This window comes from Aulonocara stuartgranti (genome assembly GCF_965226115.1).
Source record: "Aulonocara stuartgranti genome assembly, chromosome: 16".
In the NCBI taxonomy this organism is placed as follows: Eukaryota; Metazoa; Chordata; class Actinopteri; order Cichliformes; family Cichlidae; genus Aulonocara; species Aulonocara stuartgranti.
In genome coordinates, this window is record NC_138952.1 from 10,533,685 (window position 1) to 10,554,991 (window position 21,307).

Genomic DNA, 21,307 nt, shown 5'->3' on the forward strand with positions numbered 1-21,307 from the left:
AACTTGATTGAGCTGATGTTAAAGTTTCCCATAAGTTCCAGCTTCGGCGCTCCAAAAAAAGCAAGCAACAGAATTTGCTAAATTATTCTCCCTGCAGTCATTATTATGAGAACATTATTATAGCCAAATTCACCCCAAACCTTAACCTCTGTCACTTTGACATGTGTTTACACAAGTCAAATGTGAGGAAGTAAAGTGGGCCAGGAATCCGCCTGTCAACATGCACCTCCCGTGATTAAAGCCTTATTTACAGTCATCTCCCACAGCTCTTGATTGATGGTAGCCATCTCATTAACGACAAAGCAGTCCAAGGCCTCCTAACATGTCCAATAGACACATTTTCCCTCACTCAGGCAGTTGCACTGCAATTAGAAGTCCCCTAGAAGCCAACTGTACTCCAGAAAAAGAGAAATGGCTAGCTCTTTTGCAGCTTTCATATTGTTTCAGAGGGCAGTGAAGAAAATGTAAAGAAGCGAGTGGGAATGAGGCATAGAATTGAGGTTGGAAATAAGGTGGTGGTATCATGTGAATGATTTATTAATGTAGCTGGACACTTAATAATTACTTAACACACACACGCATAGATCACCTTTACAGTATTTCTGTCAGGCAAAGGCGCAAGAATGGAAATGATATGTGATTGATGCCAGGAAGCATAGGCACAGCCCAGGGGGAAAGCAGTGCAAGGTCTTACTTATAAAAACATCAATCAAGGAGCACGGTCTGTGAAGCCATGGGCTGTGAAACACCAGAGGTCCCCCACCCCCACTCTTCACACTGTGAACAAGACTTGCCTCAAAGGGAAGTAGGATTCCTTTGCTCGGTTAATGAAGACATTGACGCCATGCGTGGCTGCTACATAGAAAGGAAACATATCACAGTGAGGATGACTGCAGTGTTGCACGTTGCACAAACCACAACTCAGTGTTGATGGTTTACCGCCCCTCCAAAGAAGCACACACCACGCCATGAAATGGGCCGTATTATAGCCACAGTGCTATTTCTAAAATTGAAGATTAATGCTAGTATATGACAAAACATGTGCAAGCTGAAATAAAGTAATAATGTAGTGTCCATTGGTGTCCTCACTTCTTCTTCTCCGCTGCACCAAAACACACTTTATCACAAACGTAGGAGGGGTGACAGTTCATTATGTTGTTTTCAAATAGGACCAGATTACAGTAAACCAACCTGCTATGGAAACCTGAACCCCACTGCAGGGATAAGATTAAATTTTATTCAGGTAGCATATATGCATAGTTAATTTACAAAAGGCAGGTCCACAAGGTAATTACTTTAAAAAGCTTTTAATGTTCAACTCTTAGATATGGGGAAGTGAAAGGGCATCTTTATGGCTCTGTTGTCAATTCTTTTAGCTATAAATACAAAAAACCCATCCTCATTGTTGTGTAGAAGTGGGAGGTTTTTTTTTGTTTGTTTGTTTTTTTTTTTAAATGACATCAGAAACAGCAGTATGCGACATTACGTGATGGCAGAGCTTCAGTTCATCCTTTGTCATTTTTTTTTTTTTTTTTTTTTTTTTTAATAAATAGGACAGGGGGAATGAATGAGAGAAAGAGGGGGAGAGAAAGAAAGAAAACCAAAGGGGAGAAGAGACGGTGAGAAGGGGGGGGAAGAGAGAGAAAAAAAAAAAAGAACTCCTGGGTCACCTGTATGGAGAAAAAAAAACAAACAAACAAAAAAAACAAACAGAGACAGCAAACAACAAAGAGCAACATAATAATAGAGAAAACAAAGCACCATCACAATAAACTAGCTAGTCATAGATATCAATATTTACTAAATAATAAACGATATTGTGCAGCACGCAAGATAGACAGCGCACAGTGTGCTTTGAGGCAGCAGCCAAGAAAGCTTTAGTCCGCGTCTGTGAATACCCATGTGTGCATACCTGTGTGGATCAGCATGCTCGCATTCCAAAGGTTTCTCCATGTAATGATCTGCTAGGGAGTGTGGGGGGGCCACAGCCCCGTCCTCCAGGGTGTGAAGCGGGTATGGAGGAGATCAAAACTCCAGACATCCAGAGGCCCCCAGAACACAAGAGACCATGGAAGACCAACAGAGGGGCAGCCGCGCCACTGTTCCAGTAAGAGCTGAGGAGAGTCCCAGATGAGGGCTTGCCCAGCAGCCACGGAGCAGAAGTCAGGGGGAGTTGCAGTGACACGCCCGTGAGCTCCGCCGGCCCCCAGCTGTGCCTGAGTGACCGAGCCCCAGGCCGAGAGGCCGGGGGCACCCCACCTCCAAAGGGGCCCGAGCGAGCCCCAGGCCCCGACAAGCGGCCGCCAAGGAGTGAGCCGGTGTGTACCCGGACGCCCACCCCCAGACACAAAGAACCACCAACACACCGACACCTGAGGGAGTCCGCCACCGGCAGGGGAAGTGGTGGTGGGTGGAGATAGGCCTCCAAACCTTGGAGGGCCTGAGGTGTCCCCAGAGAGGTGGCGTCTGATACCCAACCTGACATATAGACACAGACATACAGGCACACACAGACACAAACATCCATTCCCACCCTCATGCTCTCATATGCACTCACTCCACACTCAACCAACGTGGAGACAGACATAAAGAGACGCTGTACACACAATCACACTCCCCAAGCGTACTCTACAAACCGGGTCTAGGTACCCTTGCCCCTGGAGGGGGGAATTGCACCCAGACCCAGGTGGTGTTACCCTTTTCCCTGCGGTGGGGAGAGGCAGACCACCCCGACTCCGCAGCAGCAGGGAAGCCCCACACCCCAGACCGCAGTCGGACGGCCAACTCCTCCTACTAGCCCCCCCGCTCCAGCAGGCCGCAGAGAATGGGGGTGGGAGAAGACTCCAAACCTCCCTCCACCCGCTCATTGTAGTGTTGATGCATATGTGTTCTAAGGTGCAATTAAAACCCAGGAGGGCATGGAGCTACCTGCCAAGGAGCAGCAGGTAAGCGCATAGTCCCTCCTGCTAGCCCTCAATGACTAAGTGTATTTAAAATTGAGAGGTGGGCAACGACGTCAGGGGTGAGGTATACACCCTGATGGTGATTTGGACTCCGTGATTGTGCCCACCCCCAAGATCCTATATGTATGTGTAATGAGAGTGTGAATAATGTGAATGTCTAAGTTGTGGGATAAAATTGAGGCAGAGGCAGCCAGAAGGGGACAGGGGGGGGGGGGGTAGCCTCCTCTGCACCCTGGTGACATACCCCCACTCCAAGGCCCTGCATGTGTGGGTGGTTGTGGAGGAGCGGGAAGAGGGAGGCAGCTGGAGATGGGGAGGGAAGGAAGGGAGGGGCAGGTAACCCCTCCCTGGGGCCAGCTCCCCCGCTGACCCCAGTAGGCACTCCCACCCTCCGCGACCCGCCAGGGAAGGGGGGCCCAGGCCCATCAGACCGGGGCCCAGTGCAGTAGCGCCCCCCGGCTCCACAGAGCCCTGGACAGTCCACCCAACCCCACCACAGAGAAAACTGCACCCACCCCACCATCCACACATCTTCCAGACTACATAAGACGGTAAACGCCCAGGCTGAGATCTTCCTCCACCTCTCCTGTATCTCCCCCTCCTGCAGAGAGTTCCTGAAGAGAAGAAAGCTCCTGCAAGATGTGTCCTCACTTCTTCTTCTCCGCTGCACCAAAACACACTTTATCACAAACGTAGGAGGGGTGACAGTTCATTATGTTGTTTTCAAATAGGACCAGATTACAGTAAACCAACCTGCTATGGAAACCTGAACCCCACTGCAGGGATAAGATTAAATTTTATTCAGGTAGCATATATGCATAGTTAATTTACAAAAGGCAGGTCCACAAGGTAATTACTTTAAAAAGCTTTTAATGTTCAACTCTTAGATATGGGGAAGTGAAAGGGCATCTTTATGGCTCTGTTGTCAATTCTTTTAGCTATAAATACAAAAAACCCATCCTCATTGTTGTGTAGAAGTGGGAGGTTTTTTAACACTAGCAAAGAGGGATGTTATAAAATGCATCAATAGATTGTCTCGAGTCAGATATGATGCGAAGATATGAAGTTGTTGAAGAAACAAACAGCCTTTGTTGCATCACTGTTACCAACTTATAAAGGCCTTAAACCTTACTGGAAAATCTATTTTACACAAGTATTTCAGAATACTTTACTGTACTTCATAATCCAGTCAGGTATCTTTTCCGACTGTGTAGACACCTCAGGTTTTGAGAGACCTTAACAAACTGTACATAAAATATTAATTTGTTTTTGAAGATATTGGATTTTGTGCTGCAGCCTAGCTAAAAGAACTGAGGGGAGCTCATTTCATTAAGTTTCTTCCACGATATGGAAAAGTATGGAAAAGGTCATGTCTGGACAAAAACACGAGCACTCGGAGAGCACAACCCCTTAAAACGTTGATGTTTTATGCTGATGTCGGCATTGCAATATGTTAATCTTTTTGTGTAAAAATACAATTTTAAAGAGAGAGAAAAAAAGAGTGACAAAAACATATTAATGTCACTGTTGTAACCATAACTGTTTATCTTCTGTTTCTCTCTTTTCCCCTTTGTCTTCTGTACTTCCCATTTTTTACATATGGATAATTTTCATTATGCTGGCTTGACTTGCCGCTGCCTTCATTTGTGTCTCTTCGTCACACTTGAGAACCTACCAGCCAAGTTATGAGAAAGATATAGAACGGTGTGAAGCTGTCCCTATATGCAACCTTAAGAGCAAGCACTATGAAAATAAACTGTCTTACGTAGGGGGCTGTGGCATATATAGTTCATGTCACTTGATAAAACACCTCTGTAGGATACACCTGTGCTTTCTCAAGCTCTGCTAGTCCAGAAGCCTCCTCTGTCCTCGACTTCATCAAGGTGGATTTTCTGCTACAGTCACACTCTGGAAAACAGAGATTAGAGGCTGCAGGGATCCAGTCTGCAACCGCTTGCTGTCAACAGCTCCCTTCAGAGCGTCACAATGGCAATAATTTAGCAATGCAACTGAGTTAGTCTGCTTTCAGTTTGAGATTGAATAAGCTCAAGGTGGCAAGTACATACAATGTGTTTGTGATAATATGGTGATTAAATGTGATAAATGAGAAATCTGTCTATATACCTTTGTGAACGTTCATACTAAGTGTTGCATCCACATTCACATGAATTTGAGATCCACATTGTGCACAAATGTTTTGAGGCACAGCGATTTAACTACAAAATGACACAAGCGTTTGGTAACCTTGTTTTTTTTTTTTTTTTAAATAGACCAGAATAAAATTAGTTGGCAGCCAGTTCAGCTGAGTCACTTTTTGCAAAGAGATTTGTTGCAGACGAGTTGCTCTTATCAACAAAGATTAGAATGTGTTCAAAGTCTGTCTCCTTTGTTGTCCGCAAAACTTTGCCAGTGAATCTGAGTCAGACTGCAACTGTTTGGAGACAAGTTGTCTCCCACCAGGTGACTTGCACAATCATCCTGTGACTGGAACATTGAGGATGTTGCATGCTCAGTGTCTGACTGACCAGTTAGGCCCTCCAACTACTTACAATTTGTCGCTAAATGTGAAAAAAAAAATGCTATACTCAGCCAATCACTAATTTGTTTTCTTTTTTCTTCTAGTTGCAAGGAGGTTGATGTCCTATTCTATTGCGGCTGACCTCTAAGAAGAAGGACGCGCTTTCATGTAGATATGTGTGGGTATCACGTCTGTGTAATGGAAATAGAAGTAAGAGAAAGTGTCATTTATATAACAAAGATCTCCTCTGTGTCAGTTCACCTATCCCTATTCGTTACCACTTCCTGTGGTATTTTTATTTGCCATCTTCTAATTGTTCCTGCCCCTTATTATTTTTACCAGTTCCCAGTTGCTCTGGTGTAATTAGCTTTTTGTTTCTCTAGTTGTCCTTTTTCCTGTTCACCATATCGCCCTCTCTTCCTACTTGTGCCTGCCTTGCTCGCTGAGTTTTGCTCTGCCCCAGCTGCCTTATAGTAGGACCAAATCCAGACATCGGCAACCAAATTAGCTTAAAAGAAAATATAGGGGAAACCTAAAAAAGTAAGACACTGCTGTAATCCCATTACATTTGTCTGTAATATACAAAAGTAAGTACATTCATCTCATTCACTCACTGATAAAATATTTATGTTATTTCTTAAGTCTGTACTGAAAAAATGACAGAGTGGGCTACAACTGTGCAGGTGTGTGTGGAGATATGTACATTACTTAGAATTTATGGCGTAAAGGACAAAAATGTGTGAGAAGCATACAGACAGTTGCCAGGCCAGACACAATTATATTCACCACATCGCTCTCCAAGCCCCTGGAAAGGCAGCGTACTCACACAACGCTTTTAGCTAAACGTCTCCAGAGTGACTAAATAGTAGCATCATTTAGTTAACTTCCACTTAAGGGAGAGATGTTCCTTTTTCATGGGTTGCTCACAATTTATCCAACTTGAAGAAAATGTTGTGCTATAAAAGTTTAGGTTCATTGCTTTGTATAATTTAGACCAAAGCTGCCTCGAACATTAGTTTTCCATATTTGTCTCGTGTTTTTATGTACCGGGTGCTTTTTTTGTGCTAGCTTGCTTCTGCACTTCCTTCACTTGCATGTCTTAATCATGCTTTAACGCCTACCAGTGAGGATGCGAGAAAGAGATACAAGGGCTGAAGCTGCCAATTATCCCGATATACGACCCCACAAGCAGTTTATTCACAGTGCGAATAAACTGTGTTACATGTGGAAGTGCAGCATACGCAGTTCATGCAACTAGATAAAAGATTTCAGCTTAGGATATACCTATGTTCCCTAACTCTTAGCTCCTCCAGAAGCACTCTCCTTATCTCCTCCAAGGTGGATTTAAGAGATTGGAAGAGCCTTCATGAGAGTGTGTGTGGGTGGGGGCATGGTTTCCACGTTATGGAAGAAAAGGTAGCACCAGGAAGCAAAATATAACATGCTTCCTGTTTTTATTTTGATTTTATAGTTTCAGTCCTCCAGAATTTATTTGGCAGCATAAATACCTAAATAGTTAAAATGTAACATACAGGCATTTTAAAATGTGAAATTAAAATGTAAAAGGTGTTATTCTGGTTTTATTTCCACCAAACAGTACAGCACCTACAGTAAGTTGTCTCTTCTATGCAGATGTTGATCAGTGTGGAGATGTGAGTCAGGAAAATCTGAAATTTTGAAGTGAAAACTGTGCAGCTATACCCTGTATCATGGTTTGTCATTTCAAAGCAGAACTAATATGAGTGGTGCCTGAAGTCATGGAACCTTAGTGTTGTACTTTGGTAGAATTATTTACGGGCCAGTCATTATTTTTACCTTCAGAAAGGTCATTTGTCAAGCCTCTTTTAATTGGGTTATTTTTCATGGAACAAACACAACTGTCTGGAGAGTATTTCATTTAAAATGTTGATAAGCAGCCGATTGTTCCTGTGCCTGTCATCTGCATGATGATGTTGTAGCGCCAGGGCAGTGGTGAACTGAAGGGCTAGAAGTGTGCTGCGTTGCAACATAAAAATTAGCATATTTTTTTTATTACTACGGCAGAGAAAAGAAATTCGCGTTAGAGCCGCATTACGGAGCGCATTTCTTTATAAATATGTCCACTTAACACAGAGCATAAATTAACCAGTGTTTTTCCATTTGCGAGAGCATTTGTGGAATTAATGGTTTGTTTTTTCCTTTTTCTTTTCTGACCATTTCATTATTTCCTTGAAGGAAATGTGAAAGCACTTAGGTTTTCCCCTGCTACCTATTTGCATTGCATTATGGTGCAGGTGCAGTGGCTAGGGAAAGGGTCTGGAACCATGCTAATGAACAACCTTGTTTTAATTAACTTCAAGTTAAAATGGCGTGAAATTGAAAATGATTATTGCCAAAGTAAACATCCCTAATTAGGATATAAGGGGTGTAAGTAAATTATTTGATAACTATTGTTTATGTGGAGCTTTGCATCACCTGGTTTGGGTTAGAAATTAATCTCCAAAGCACAAACCGAATGCACGATGGCAGACAATCTAATTCTCTGTAAGTGGAAGAAATTATCATTAGGGCTATTCAATAATTTATAGCTCTTTTACTGTTTAGGTTACTAATACATATTTTACTTCTTGTAATTGTTACAGGTTGAGGCAGACCTGTCATGGTCCTGGGTCGTGCGACCCAGTGTTTTGTGTTTAGTCTATTTTGATGTTTATTGATTGTTTAGGTTCTTTAAGGTAGTCCAGTCCTTTTGTAGTTATGTTACCCTTGTATCAAGCCTCCCTTGCCCTTCGTGTGTTTATGTCTGTGTGTCTTGTATTGTCAAGTTCATGCTGTCTGTCACCTCCCCCTGTACTACGTCTCCCCGGTTCATGTCCCATGTTTCCTGTTTTACTTTGAAGGCCTGCATTCACTGTCAGTGTATTCAGTTTCACTCCTCCTGTCCTGTCGTTAAGTTCATGTATATCAGCTGCGTTCCCATGTGTGGCCACTTCCCCTGATCATCCCTCATGTGTATTTAGTCTCTGTGTTTCTTACAGTCTGTGTCGCGTCGTCTGTGTTCCCACCCTCCATGTTTCCATGCCCGGTCTGTTGTATTCTAAGTCATAGCCTTACCTTAGTTCATTCCCAGTTTAGGTTTCTGTTTAGTTATTGCTTTTGTGCTGCCCTTATTCTTGTTTGTTTCTCTTGCGTTACCAGCCACAATAAAAGGCTCGCTTTTGTTTAAAGTTTACTCCCGTGTCACTCGTGTCTGCACCTGAGTCCTCCACGCACTCTCCACACGGTCTGTCACAGCGGACCCTGACAAGACCCAGCAAACAGGTTCGTGTAAGTGGCCTATTTGCTGTTGGCACAAGTAAATGAGATAAAAATAATCAGTAAAAGTCAATTAAATAGAATTCTTCATTCATTTTTTATTGTCACCCTGTCAGTGCTTCTACATAACTGTGACGGATCACAGGAAAGGGCTTCCGTAAATTCAAGTTAACAACTAAATAATACTTAAAATACTGAGATTTTTTCAAAGTTAATTGTGATTTAGATTTAAAAAAAAAAGTCTCACCGTCTCGTACTTGTCATATTTCAGTCAGTGCAGTGCTGCAGAACAGATTGAAAGGCTGGCACTGACGGGAGGGAATGTGCCACTGGGTGATGAATGAGCCTGTCAGATTAGAGACAATTTGATCATGTCTATTGACTCCAAGTTTAATTTCACTGATCGCATCATGACCAGCGATGCATGTACAGACATATGCTCACTCATTACAGCTTGGACTGGCTCCTCTCCTTGCTTACTTAAGATTTCTCTCTGACCTGTAGTCTGCTCGGATGAAAGCAAGTGTAAATTTTGACACCTGTATCTGCATTTAAGATTCATCCATTTGGGAAATTTTTTCAGTAGCTAAGTCCTTGTGATTTTTAATACTGCTTCCACTGGCCAGTGACTTTAATCCTGTGCACATAACCCTCAAAACAGTCCAAGCACATCCTCTGCTGTTAGAAGTTTGAAATCATGACTCATTCTCTGCTTAATCCAGAGAAGAAATATGTGAAGTAATTTCATTAAAAGCAGATAGTTTGCATTAGCTCATAGCAAAATAATTGTAAAAATAATTGTCCCTGTCAATTAAATTAATAGAACTTCAGTTTGAAATCCCTCTGTAGACCTTGATTCAATACAACAAGGCTTTCAACTGTGTAACGTTTAATTAATTCAGATTGTAGAAAACGAAAAAAGGGAAATATATTGGCACCTAAACCAAAGTATTATATCCAAACCCATTTCTAAGTGACTTTGGCAGCAATAAACTTTCAGGGAGTGGTTATAATGTGCTGAATTACCCCAAACAGATAACACATGGAGCACCAACAAACCAAACCCGTAACCAACCTGTTCTCATAGATATACAGTACATGAAAAAAAGACTACAGCCTTCAAAGGGCAACTTATGTGGTGGTGGCATGTAATATTGGGAAATTACAATCTAATCGACAAAGATTTCGACAATGTAAAATTTGCATTTTAGTAGGTTTAGTCATCTTTATATATTTTACTTATTTTAATTGGAGTCCATGATTGTGTCAAAGATTGAGTTCTGTCAGTAATCTAATAGCGGCAGTGTTGTGTGTGTGAATGAATATTGAAGCAATGAACCTGGATTTACCCAGATTTGACTGAGCAGTAATTAAATCCCACACCTGAGCCAACAACAATTTCCCCAAATTCATGTTATTAAGTGTAATTAAAGATAAGCGAATCAATAAAAAAGCATTAAAACCAGCTTTTTTCCACCGTTTCACCAAACTCAAGTGGTGCTGGCAGGCTAGCCTGTGGCCATCCTTCCTACTTGTTCATGTTAATGGTGCAGGTGGCCTTTTATCCACTTTGGATCACCTTTGTGTTCAGAAATTCTCTTTATTTTTGAGCCTTTGAATCTTCTGTAATAAGTGGTAGTTTAAAAAAACTGCCCTGCTGAGTTGTACATTTCCAACGAAAATTAGCTTCCTAACAATGAATAACCTGAATGTGCTTTCAGAGATTAGGGTGGCTTCACTTTCGCTATATTTGGTTGTTTTCCTGTTTTTACTGAGATTACCTCAGCGGTGCACTTTGTCTTTTAAATGCATGTTTAGGATCAGGTATTGGAGGGATTCTTATCTGTTCGTTCATGCTGAAATTACTTTTACAGATCAATACTAATTCACCCACAGCGATTTGAATCTTTGTTCACTTTAATATGAACTGATTACCTTTGTGATTTGGGGGTTTCTAATATTAACACAAAGAGCAATTTAAAGTGACAAAACAGTGACACTTTTTATATTGATTAATGTAAAGATAACCCATAAATTCATCAATAATAAATGACCTGTTGCTGTCTAATTATTTGGATTGTCCAGAACAGGAGTTGTCAAAATTTCAATCACTTTATGTAAGTCTGAGGACCACACATGAGTAATACACAAAAAACCACACACTCTTAAGTGTTTATGTTGGTTATTTTTATTCCTCTGGTCCACTAAGTAAGTGGGATGAGTTGAAATTGAAGACAAATGCTGTGGATAAAGGAAATGTGCCATAGTACAATGTTTTCTTGTTGTGCTCAAGTTACTAAAGCCTGCCGTTGGACCACAGGACACACTTTGAGAACCTCAGGTCTAGAAATTGAAAATGAAATAAAATCACAAAATATTAGAAGCAACACCTAGGCACGAGGTAAAGTGCTGTGAAAGGTTTTTATCTGTGATAGCTTATCACGCTGTGATCAACCAGTTGTTAAAAGCACTAAAACTTTATTTTCTATAGAGTACCCTGATTTAAGCTGATAATGACGGTGGATGATTACCGGTGTATCAGAGCAAACTTCAGACATGAGGCTTTGAATCCCAAGAATTGAGTGAACTGGTAGCTTTAACATTTGTAGTTTTCTGAGATATATAAGCCTATATTAAGATTAAACGATTTTTTTTCATTGTTTTGATGTACACACAGGTATTTTGGCATTGTGTGTCTGTCTAACCTATTTCTTTGTCTAAGCGTGTATTTTTAATAATTTTACTCAATGGTTGGAATCTTTGCATTGCTTTGCTATGTGTCATTGAAGATGATTTTCAAACTATTATAATGCCCGTCTTTAAAAACACTAATAACTGTGTTTGTGTTGAAATGTTTTTTTCAAGGTCTAGAATGAGTGGAATTGCATGACAGAAAGAAGGCCAAACATGTTTTGTTTTTCTCCTATCAGCTCAAATATTTGAGTGTACTGTTGCTGCATCGAGGCTGCATTAAAATGCAGGCTTCACGGACAGGCTTCAAAATAGAGAACGCTTAAAATACAACAGAAGTGAAAATTATCTTTGCAAGTCTGAATTAGACTCATATTTGTATAAACATTTTTGCCAGAAATGTGCTGCATGCTGTTTGTGCTCTTTGCTCAGTTGTTGACCAGACAACTTGCCTGAATTATGGTATTACAAATGCTTTCTGCAGTGCAGATGCGATTTGTCAACACAAGATGCACATCCTTTTTGGCTCATTGCAAATTAGTGACTTCCTCTTCTAAGAGCAGGTTGCAGTTGACTGTTTGTACACTCTCTGGTCCTCAAAAAGTAAGCACATTGCAATTCCCAGCTGCCAGGGGAATGCGGCAATCACAGCCAAGGCAATGGAAACATGCCACTGGGAGCATCCCCCCCCCAAAAAAATATATAGTGTGCTCTCAAATTCGGAATAGCCGTGTGTGATTTGTGAAAATACAGCTCAGGGACAGTCACATTTTATTAACATCATGCAAAGCAGTTAAGTCATTTTAGAGCTGCTGTCTGTAGTGCTGTATGATGAAATAGTCTTTTTCATCTGTTAATTTGGCTTTTTCCACAGTTGCTAACAAATGCAAACAGCAGAAACTGCAAGAGATGTCTATAAAGACTTCTTTGGGTAAAAGAAAAACCAACCCTAAACACACCATGTTCTTTTTAAGGCTATACCAACGATCCCTGTAACCCACTTTCATAAAACCCTTTGAATAGTCAAACCCTACATCAAGATTGGGGTTATCTCTCTTTTAGATACTTTTCTTGAATAGCGTAGACATGTGTGCTCCTGAGTATCCAAACCTTTTTTTTTTTTTTTAAAGGAAAAAAAACGGAATTATTGGCTTTAATACATCAAAAAATGCTGCATTTAAAATAAAACAAGAGATAACTGGAAGAGGCCATATAAGCATGTATATTTATTTGTCCTCACAGAGTCTAAGAAGAGCTAAATTTTACATTTACAAAGTCTCACCACGTTACCCTAAGCAGCAGTGATGGAAGAGTGTGTAAATGCTGTCATTGCAGTAATTGCTAATCAGCAGTCCTCTCATTAATGACACAAATTTGGCAAAACAACTGTCATTCACTAAAAACATAATGAATTTTCTTCCTGATGTTCAAAGTCTCATTTGAAATGTAGTCAGTGCAAACACTTGTGCTGCAAACATTTCGTACATCATCATTTATCATGGAAATATGTTGTGATATGAAAATTGCTCTGGGCCCATTATTGTCTTATAATTATGAATGCACTAAGTTATCTGCGCTGGGAGAAACTCTGTCTGCAGTAGCAAAGTACTCGATGAGCAGTAGTGAAATTTGAAAATGTGACATAAATGGCTGCAAATCAACATGTTTCAATAGAAGCAACTTTTACCTTTCAGACGAATGGTCTCTGTTTATAGTTTGCGTCACATGTTTTCAAGTTCACTACCTCTTGTCGAGCAGTGGGCAAGCATATGCATACAAGTCAGCATTTTCCACTCAAACTACGTGTGATGGCAATACCCTGCAAGAAGCAAAGGGTATTGCCAAGGAGATTTTTAGGTGCTGCACTGCAGTGCATACATTTTTGTGCCTATTCGTCTGACAGCAACCACTCGCCAACTAAATCGTGGGGGCGATCGTGGCTCAAGAGTTGGGAGTTCGCCTTGTAATCGGAAGGTTGCCGGTTCGAGCCCCGGCTTGGACAGTCTCGGTCGTTGTGTCCTTGGGCAAGACACTTCACCCGTTGCCTACTGGTGGAGGTCAGAGGGCCCGGTGGCGCCAGTGTCCGGTGGCGCCTCGCCTCTGTCAGTGCGCCCCAGGGTGGCTGTGGCTACAATGTAGCTTGCCATCACCTGTGTGTGAATGGGTGGATGACTGGTTGTGTAAAGCGCTTTGGGGTCCTTAGGGACTAGTAAAGTGCTATACAAATACAGGCCATTTACCATTTAAATGGGGAATACACATTGTCCTCTAGAGACAAACATAAGAGTTACAGTAGTTAAAACATAAAGTTGAGAGTCATACATGGAGATATGTTATGTACTTTCTGCAATAAAACAAACTAAGGTTTCTGTTTCCTGTATTTAAAGACTCCTGAGGTGATTATTAGCCGATACCAGCCTGATGTAAAGCATGTCCTGTTTCGGCCACAGGAAGCAGATTTTTAGGTGCATACATTTTTGTGTCTATTCATCTGACAGCAAACTCCAGCAACCTGTGGATGCCAGTGGGACACTAACCAGTCTCTATCTTCTGTGTGAGTTTCTGTGATCCTTTTTCCTTGGAAGCTTCACCCTTCTATTTAAACATATCAGTGTGCTTTGGTCGTCTCTCATTTATCTTCTTGTAGCATCTTGTTGTGTAGAAACATATTTTGCTAGTTATGTCACATTTTCTTTGGCACTAAGCTGTGTTGCTCTTGGTAGATTACGATCGTCACTATTTAAGAACACCGGCTGCATCTTAGTGTATAATTTAGCACATTGTTAGTAGATCACTTGTAAAGCTTTACACCCCTAGTGGTGTATTTTTGTGATTGGCCTGCATATTAAAGCTAGCTATGAATATGTTAATCACATGGTGTTTTGATGATGGTAGGGTAGAGCGCCATTTATTTGGGTTGAGATATGTTGACTGGATATAATTCAGGTTCATTTTCATCAAGCAATTCACTGACCCTCTTGTGCACAGTGGATGGGGGCATTGTCATCATAGAGGAGACCTGTCAGGTTTACAATGGATAAAGGTCATCACTCAGAGCAACTTTGTATGGCTTTACAGTGACCCTTCCTTAAAGGGGAGAAGGGGGCCTAAACCATGCCAGTAAAAATGATTGGTTTTCCTTTAATTTGTCACATTGGTCTAAGTCTAGACTGATGGGTTTTCTTTTAAGATGTGCAGGACTTCAGGAGGTTAACCTCAGAACTTAGTTCATTTTTGCACCGCAATCCTGTTTTATAATCAGCTAATGTTTTCAGGGCTCAGCTCCACAAAGGCCAGATCTCTGTGGAAAATGTTCCAATTTAAACTAAAGAACAGAGCACTGGCAAGAGCAGAGAGGAAAGCCATTCCAGCGTGCTTTAAATTGTGACAGAGGAAGACTCTTAATGTTGAGTTTCTTCACAGTGTCACAGAAAGCACTCTTGAAATTTAGGAACTGGTGATCAAAAGCATGAGCTTCAAATTAAATGGTACACTTACTTTTAAGTATTTGATGTACCTTCATTTTATGGACGTTTGGGGATAATGATACAGGGACATCCTTACTCCCTTACAACTGTAAACCGGCAGAAGTGCCAAATTCATACCGATGGAATCAGTGGTACAAGGTGTAATTTCTCCACAACCTGCACTGTATTGACGAAGTGGAATAAAGTCTAATTTACTAGATGGGTTTTTTCTTAAGTTGTTCCTTCTTTAGTTATCTGACACTCCCCTTTTACTCCAAGAATAATATGACAATGTTGTATATATTTCGAATGCTTAAACTATCCTTCTTTAAATCGTGTGCCAGTAGGTAAGCTCGGAGAGGATGAAGAGCTTTGTTGTCAAAACACAAACATGCAACTAGAATGAAATGCTTATTTTATGTAAAATATGGCCACCTTTTGAGTACAAGTGTTTGGGTTTGAGAGGATTTCTTTCCTTAAAATCAAAGAAGTGAACTTGATCTGATCAAACTGAATTTTACAGAAGATTTGCTGCTACATATCAAAGGGCTTTGCCTGTCATGGGTTTCTTTAAGTCAAATAAAAGACAAATTTGGTGGTTGAGTGTCACTTTAAACAGTTTCTAATTAAGCATCAAACCATCCAATCTCAATAGTATTTTTATATATCACTGTGCAGCATCATGTTACCAAAAAGTCCATGTGATGAATGAATGAAGCACTTTTAGCACTCATCGGGCGGCCTTGTTTGTAGTGCAGAATACAACCTTAGGCACTGTTATGTGTCTAAATATTACAACGGTGACTGAAGTGTCTATGCCGAGTGTAATTTAGTGGAGCTGTAATAACACCCTGTTGTGTGACATTTCAAAATGGAAAAAGGGGGGACGGAAAGAATTAAACAAAGAACACTGAAAATTGATTAATCTTGAAAATAAATTAATTACAAGATCAATTTATTTTCAAGATTAATGAGATTATTTCAGTTATGACTCAAAATGTTTAATTTACTGAATGCCAGCTTGCACGTTTAAGTTGTGCGCAATAACACTGTGAACTGTTGTTGGTCTCCACAGCTGTCACAGTTCTCTTCCATCACCATATCCACAACTTAGTTACTCCGATGCCGTCCAAACGGAGTTATGTGGTTAAGATTTATTTAAGGAACTTTCAAGTAATTCTTGAATGCTCACTAAGGTGAATGCAAACTGCATATGCAAGCAAGAATGAAACATTTTTGATTGTATGACAGCTGCTTTCTCTCTTTTACTGTTTTTGTTCACTGTCACGAAGCATTATTCAGTAGTATATGCAGAGAAATATTACACACAGCTACACTCATGCTCGATACTTTCAATCTGCCTCCATTTACAGGATGAAGGAGAAAAAAAGTAAAGAAACAAAAACAATGGTGTCTAAAGAGGAGGCTAGAAAAGACACATATCTCCAGAAACTGTAACAGAACCTGCTGTAACAGAACAGCAGCACCTAATCTATCACACCGACATGAGATTCACTACTTTTGCTGACAAAAAAATCCATATCATCCAGCACCCATATGATTGAAATTAGACTGTAAGTGATATCATCTAGCAAGGATGGAAGTAACCTAATGAATGATTCAATAAGATACTCCTGTATGTCTGTCTTTTTATGCTAAGTATTGAAAACTGATCTGTGTTCTTTTAATTGTCTGGAATTTTGCTAAAACTATTTATTCCTTAAACCTTGCAGTGTCATGTCTAGCAGCGGATGCTTATCAAGAAAGATAACCTAAGTTTATATACAGATGTGTTGCATCACTGTGAATGAGAACTATTGTATTTATGGCACCATGTTTAACCAGAGGAAGCAGATTCCTAACCCCTTTAAAAGTCATGGTAGACTACCTGTTTCTCCAACTTAACAACATCAGCAATCTGTTACCTCTAGATAAGAAATAAAAAAGATCAGTTACTGCATATTTAAATGGAAACTGAAAAATGTCATCCAGTCAGAATACAGTCAGTGCAGCCATCTAGACAAAACTGGACAGCACACAGAAAAAGCTTTCCATTTGAAAAATCACAATGTAATATTAAGTATGGCAATTCTCATTTGACATGAAGGAAAAAAGCAATAACTTGGCCTCCACCACTACCACCACCACCTACTAAAGTCTGAGTATCGTATCCATCATTTCAGATCTCCCGTCGTAAAATGGCATCGTTAAAATAGTGGCTATCACACAGAAAGCGTCGTGCAGCTTATCCTCCTTTGATTTTTCATCATAATAACATTTTGACACCCCCACACTGCAAACCGATTAGTGCAGTACAATAGCAGCTGCCAAAGTGTTCAAATCAATGATTTCAGACACACAGTGTGGAAACAAATCAATTATTGTTTAAACACAAGGCTGTGATGTCCACTAATCAATAGATGAGAAGTGTTAAAATCGAAGATGCTCTGTGCAATTCTGAGGCTTTTTTTCCCCCCTTTTCTTATTTTGGATTGCAAAAATAATACAGACCTAGTAACAATCACCGATGCTAATAGACTGCTGTCATTAAATAATACATTGTGGACTTCAGAAATCAAAATTATTTACTGAAAGGGAAAATCAGGCAGTGCTGTTGCTGTTAAATGTACACATTTCACAGTACCCCGTTTGTCTTCTTGTGTCTGTGCAGTCATTATTGTTTTCACTCCACTGAATAAACTATTATAATTGTTATCTTTCCAAGATGTGCTGCAGTACTGTGCTGCTATCCTTTTGCCAGTGATAAATAACTTCTGTCATAATGGATCCAGAACTGTGTGCAAGATATTAACATGCCTTTGTTATCTCTGTCAGCAAATCTAAAGCTGTTATTTATATTATATAACTACATAAACATTCTTATGCTTTTGTGCTGGAGTAAGTGGAGTTGACTCGGCGTTTAAATACTTTCAGAAGTTTATACAGTCACTGGCCACTTCATTGGGTACACCAGATACACTCTGTTACTGATGGGTTGGACGTCTTTTGTCTTTAGAAGTGCCGTAGATTCAACAATGTGCTCTAAACATTCCTCAGATTTTGGTGCATATACAGCTCCCCTGTGTTGTCTCCTTGTGTCTTCACAGGTTCTTTCCATGTATGCTCGCTTCCTCCCACAGTCATGAAAGACTTGTCTGTCTTTCTGTATTAGCTCTGTGATAGGCAGGTGACCTTTCTAGGCTAAGACACGCTCTTAGTTGTCATTGCCTCCATAAATTGGAAAAGCAGTCAATAGCACTAATAGATGAGTGGTACAAAAATATGTCTGTACAAACTATGCATTTGTACATGTGATGTGTTTCAGAAGAGAAATGTCTTGATTTAAATCTGTTAGGATGCCTGGGTCGTTGACCCAGGGTTTTTGAGTGTATGATATTATTCATATTTTCTAGTTTTTTGGTTTCTTTGAGTTCTGTCTCATGGTTTATGTCTCTGTCTTCTTTAAGTTGCTCTGTCTCCCCTATCACCTGCATCCCCTTGTCTAGTTCGCGTCTATGTGTATCCTTAGTTCCTATATCCCCGTGTCCACTCAGTGTTTGTCTGCCCTGGTCCCACGTCTCTGTTCCCTCTGTAGTGCCTACATGTGAGGCTGTGTCTTTGTTCAGTCTGTGTTATGTGTTTCCTGTTTTACTTTGAAGGTCTCTGTCTTTTCTCAGTGTGTTCAATTTACGCTTCTTTGGTCTCGTCAGTTCTGATTTGTCCCAGCTGTGTTTCCCTCCTGTTACTCATTCCCTGATTGCTCCCTCTGTGTATTTAAGCCCTGTGTTTCTCTGTGTCCGTGTCGCGATCTACCGTTTATTTTGCTGTGTGTTTTGTCTGTCCACCGGTGTAAGTTTATTTTGAGTTTTTCCAAGTTATGTCATGTTGCGTTCAGAATTAAAGCCTTTTTTGAGTTCACGTCTGTTTCGGAGTCTGCACCTTGGGTCCTATTGGCCTGCACACAGCCCCGCCTAACAAAATCTAATCATTTATATTTTAAAAAGTCAGTATGCCAATATTATCACAATTGACTGTCCACTGAAACAATAGCAATATCTGTCTAATTATTTAACTTTTAAGTAGACATCACCTCAACTACTATAAGCTGAAATAAGGTAATCAACTGGAGATGTTCTGAATGATTGTGGCATTAGAGTAGTCATGGTTATTTTGTTTTTTACCAAATTAAATTAAATTCTGCATTAACATACATTTTTAAAGCCTACACTGTGGGTACTACTTACTGCTTACTGATATTGCAAAGCTTTGCTTAGCATTCCTCGTGTACTGAAAAAGTAAGGCAGAAAATGACCTTTTCTTGTTTTGCGTGCTTTAACTGATGTAATGCAAGAGAAAAAAGGCAGCGAGCACACAAGTTTACAGCTCACACGGGAAGGTCATTTAAAAGTAACTCTATGTCAATATGCTCAAGAAGTTATATGTATAGAAATACCTAACCATCTAGTAAATCTGAATTTCTTCTATTTATTTTTGGCCCAAGAAATAAAAAAACTCTGTCATATTCCTTTAATTTTTATTTTTTTTTTATGCTTTATCATTTCGGTCAAAAAGAGCTGAAAAAAATCAAGTTCACGGGCTGAAGATTTCGTTTGCAATTGTTAGTTTGGCTGCAAGTAAACCCTTAAATTGTTGGAATATTCAAAACGTTTCCTTCAAAACAGTGAAATGATCCAAAATTTGGACTGCCACACTCTGGATTTCTGGATTATGTCTGTAATTTGGAATATGAAGATACGACGTGATGAACTGCTCTTTCACAGTCATTACTCCACCGTCATGCTGTCACTCAAATAAATTGCGACAGAATTATCCATGATTGCATTTGAAATGCAAAACGAGGCAAACATTTTAAGGCCGTTGAGCTGCCAGCAGTTGCAAGGTAATGCAAACCTTAACACAAAGGTCCTATTTGATATTTCTAAATGTGCACCTGTATTAATAGGAGAGCGCGCAGCAGGCTGTCATCTCCTGTATTCTGCTCCTACTATTAGAACGCATCCAGCAATTTCATTAATTACTTCTTTAAGTCACAAGGCTTAAGCAGGGGGTCCAGTCTTCATATCTGATGACTTGCATGAAATGAAAGCAGCCACTCTGGTGATTTTTTTTCCCTCTTCCTCTTCAGTTTGAGTCATTTCGTGCTGTGTTTTTTCTCGACTGCAGCCAGGCTGTGCATTATGTTATTCATCAGAAGCCTCCTACCTGTGATGTCTAGTTCCAAGCAGAACAGCAGGTGATGCAGTTGACACCCTGAAAACTCAGTTGAATCATGCAGTGGAGCAGCTGCCCTTCAGCAATTATGCTTATGAACCTATAAATCACAGCTTAATAGGAACGAGAGCGAACTGAAGCTAAAAGACAAGTGGTACCTCCGTGGAATTGTCGTCTCAAGTCCATTGCTAGTTAATTTATTAAAAAGAATTCCTCACAGATATCATAGTCAGACTCGTAAAGCACAGATGAAGTAGATGTAGTAGCCCTCATAAAAGATAACTTGTAGTGGTTGGCCTATTTTCATAGTAAAATGCGTGAAATTGTAGGTGTTACACAAAACCTGTACTTTTGGATCTATCATTTCAAAGCAACGTTAAAAAAGTCCTTGTTTTTCTTTCTTTTTTGTTTAAATCAACACACTTGCCCACCAACAACTTTACTTCAGGTCTTTATCTGGGTTGCAGCACACTTAAAAATTAAGTGAGCATTATATGGTGGCATTAATTATATAGTAATTTACAGCTGCAGCACTTAGACTTTGTACCATGGGTCTTCTTGTAGGAAATATTTATTATCTTCATAGGATTTATAACATTGTTAAAATACTTAATCTGAGATTGTTGTTAAAACTAGTCATGCCTATGTAATTGGGTGGAATGATGGTGCAAAGGTTAGCACTGGCGCCTTGTCTCGGTTGGAATCTAGAGACTCTGTGGGTTTTCCACATTCTTCCTGTGCCTGTTCGGGTGTCCTTCAGGAGACCTGCATATTAGTGTGATTGCTGTCTCCAACTTGGTTATGGACGTGAGTGTGGCTAGTTAGGGATAAAATGCATGGAGGGATGACTCGCGATATTATTAGACAATGCAAGTCTGTCTTAAACATATGAAGAATTACCAATGTCTCTAAAAACGATCAAAACAAAGGTGCATACTGTTACACACAAAGCTCTGCCTTGCAGAAGTTTTGCACCTCTCGGTAAATGTTTGGTGGTTATTTTTTATAGTATTTTTTTTTAACATGTTGGAGATCTCTCTGTCTCTGTTTTGCTTTCTTTGTGGTTCCATCTGTTTGAAGTGGAAACAGATGGAAAAAAAAAGCTCTGGCCTGTTAACTTATATCTGTTCAAAGTTTTACAA

At 40.2% G+C, this 21,307-nt stretch overlaps 1 long non-coding RNA gene across 1 annotated transcript in view; it reads left to right on the forward strand.

The window, feature by feature from the left end:
• The window catches only part of LOC309690914, a 28,441-nt gene extending 9,985 nt beyond the window's left edge, over nt 1-18,456 (forward strand). The window contains exons 2-3 of the long non-coding RNA XR_014271831.1: nt 5,586-5,659; nt 16,307-18,456. This is a non-coding gene — a long non-coding RNA (uncharacterized lncRNA). The remainder of the gene's footprint in view (nt 1-5,585; nt 5,660-16,306) is intronic.
• Nucleotides 18,457-21,307: the final 2,851 nt, after the last annotated feature.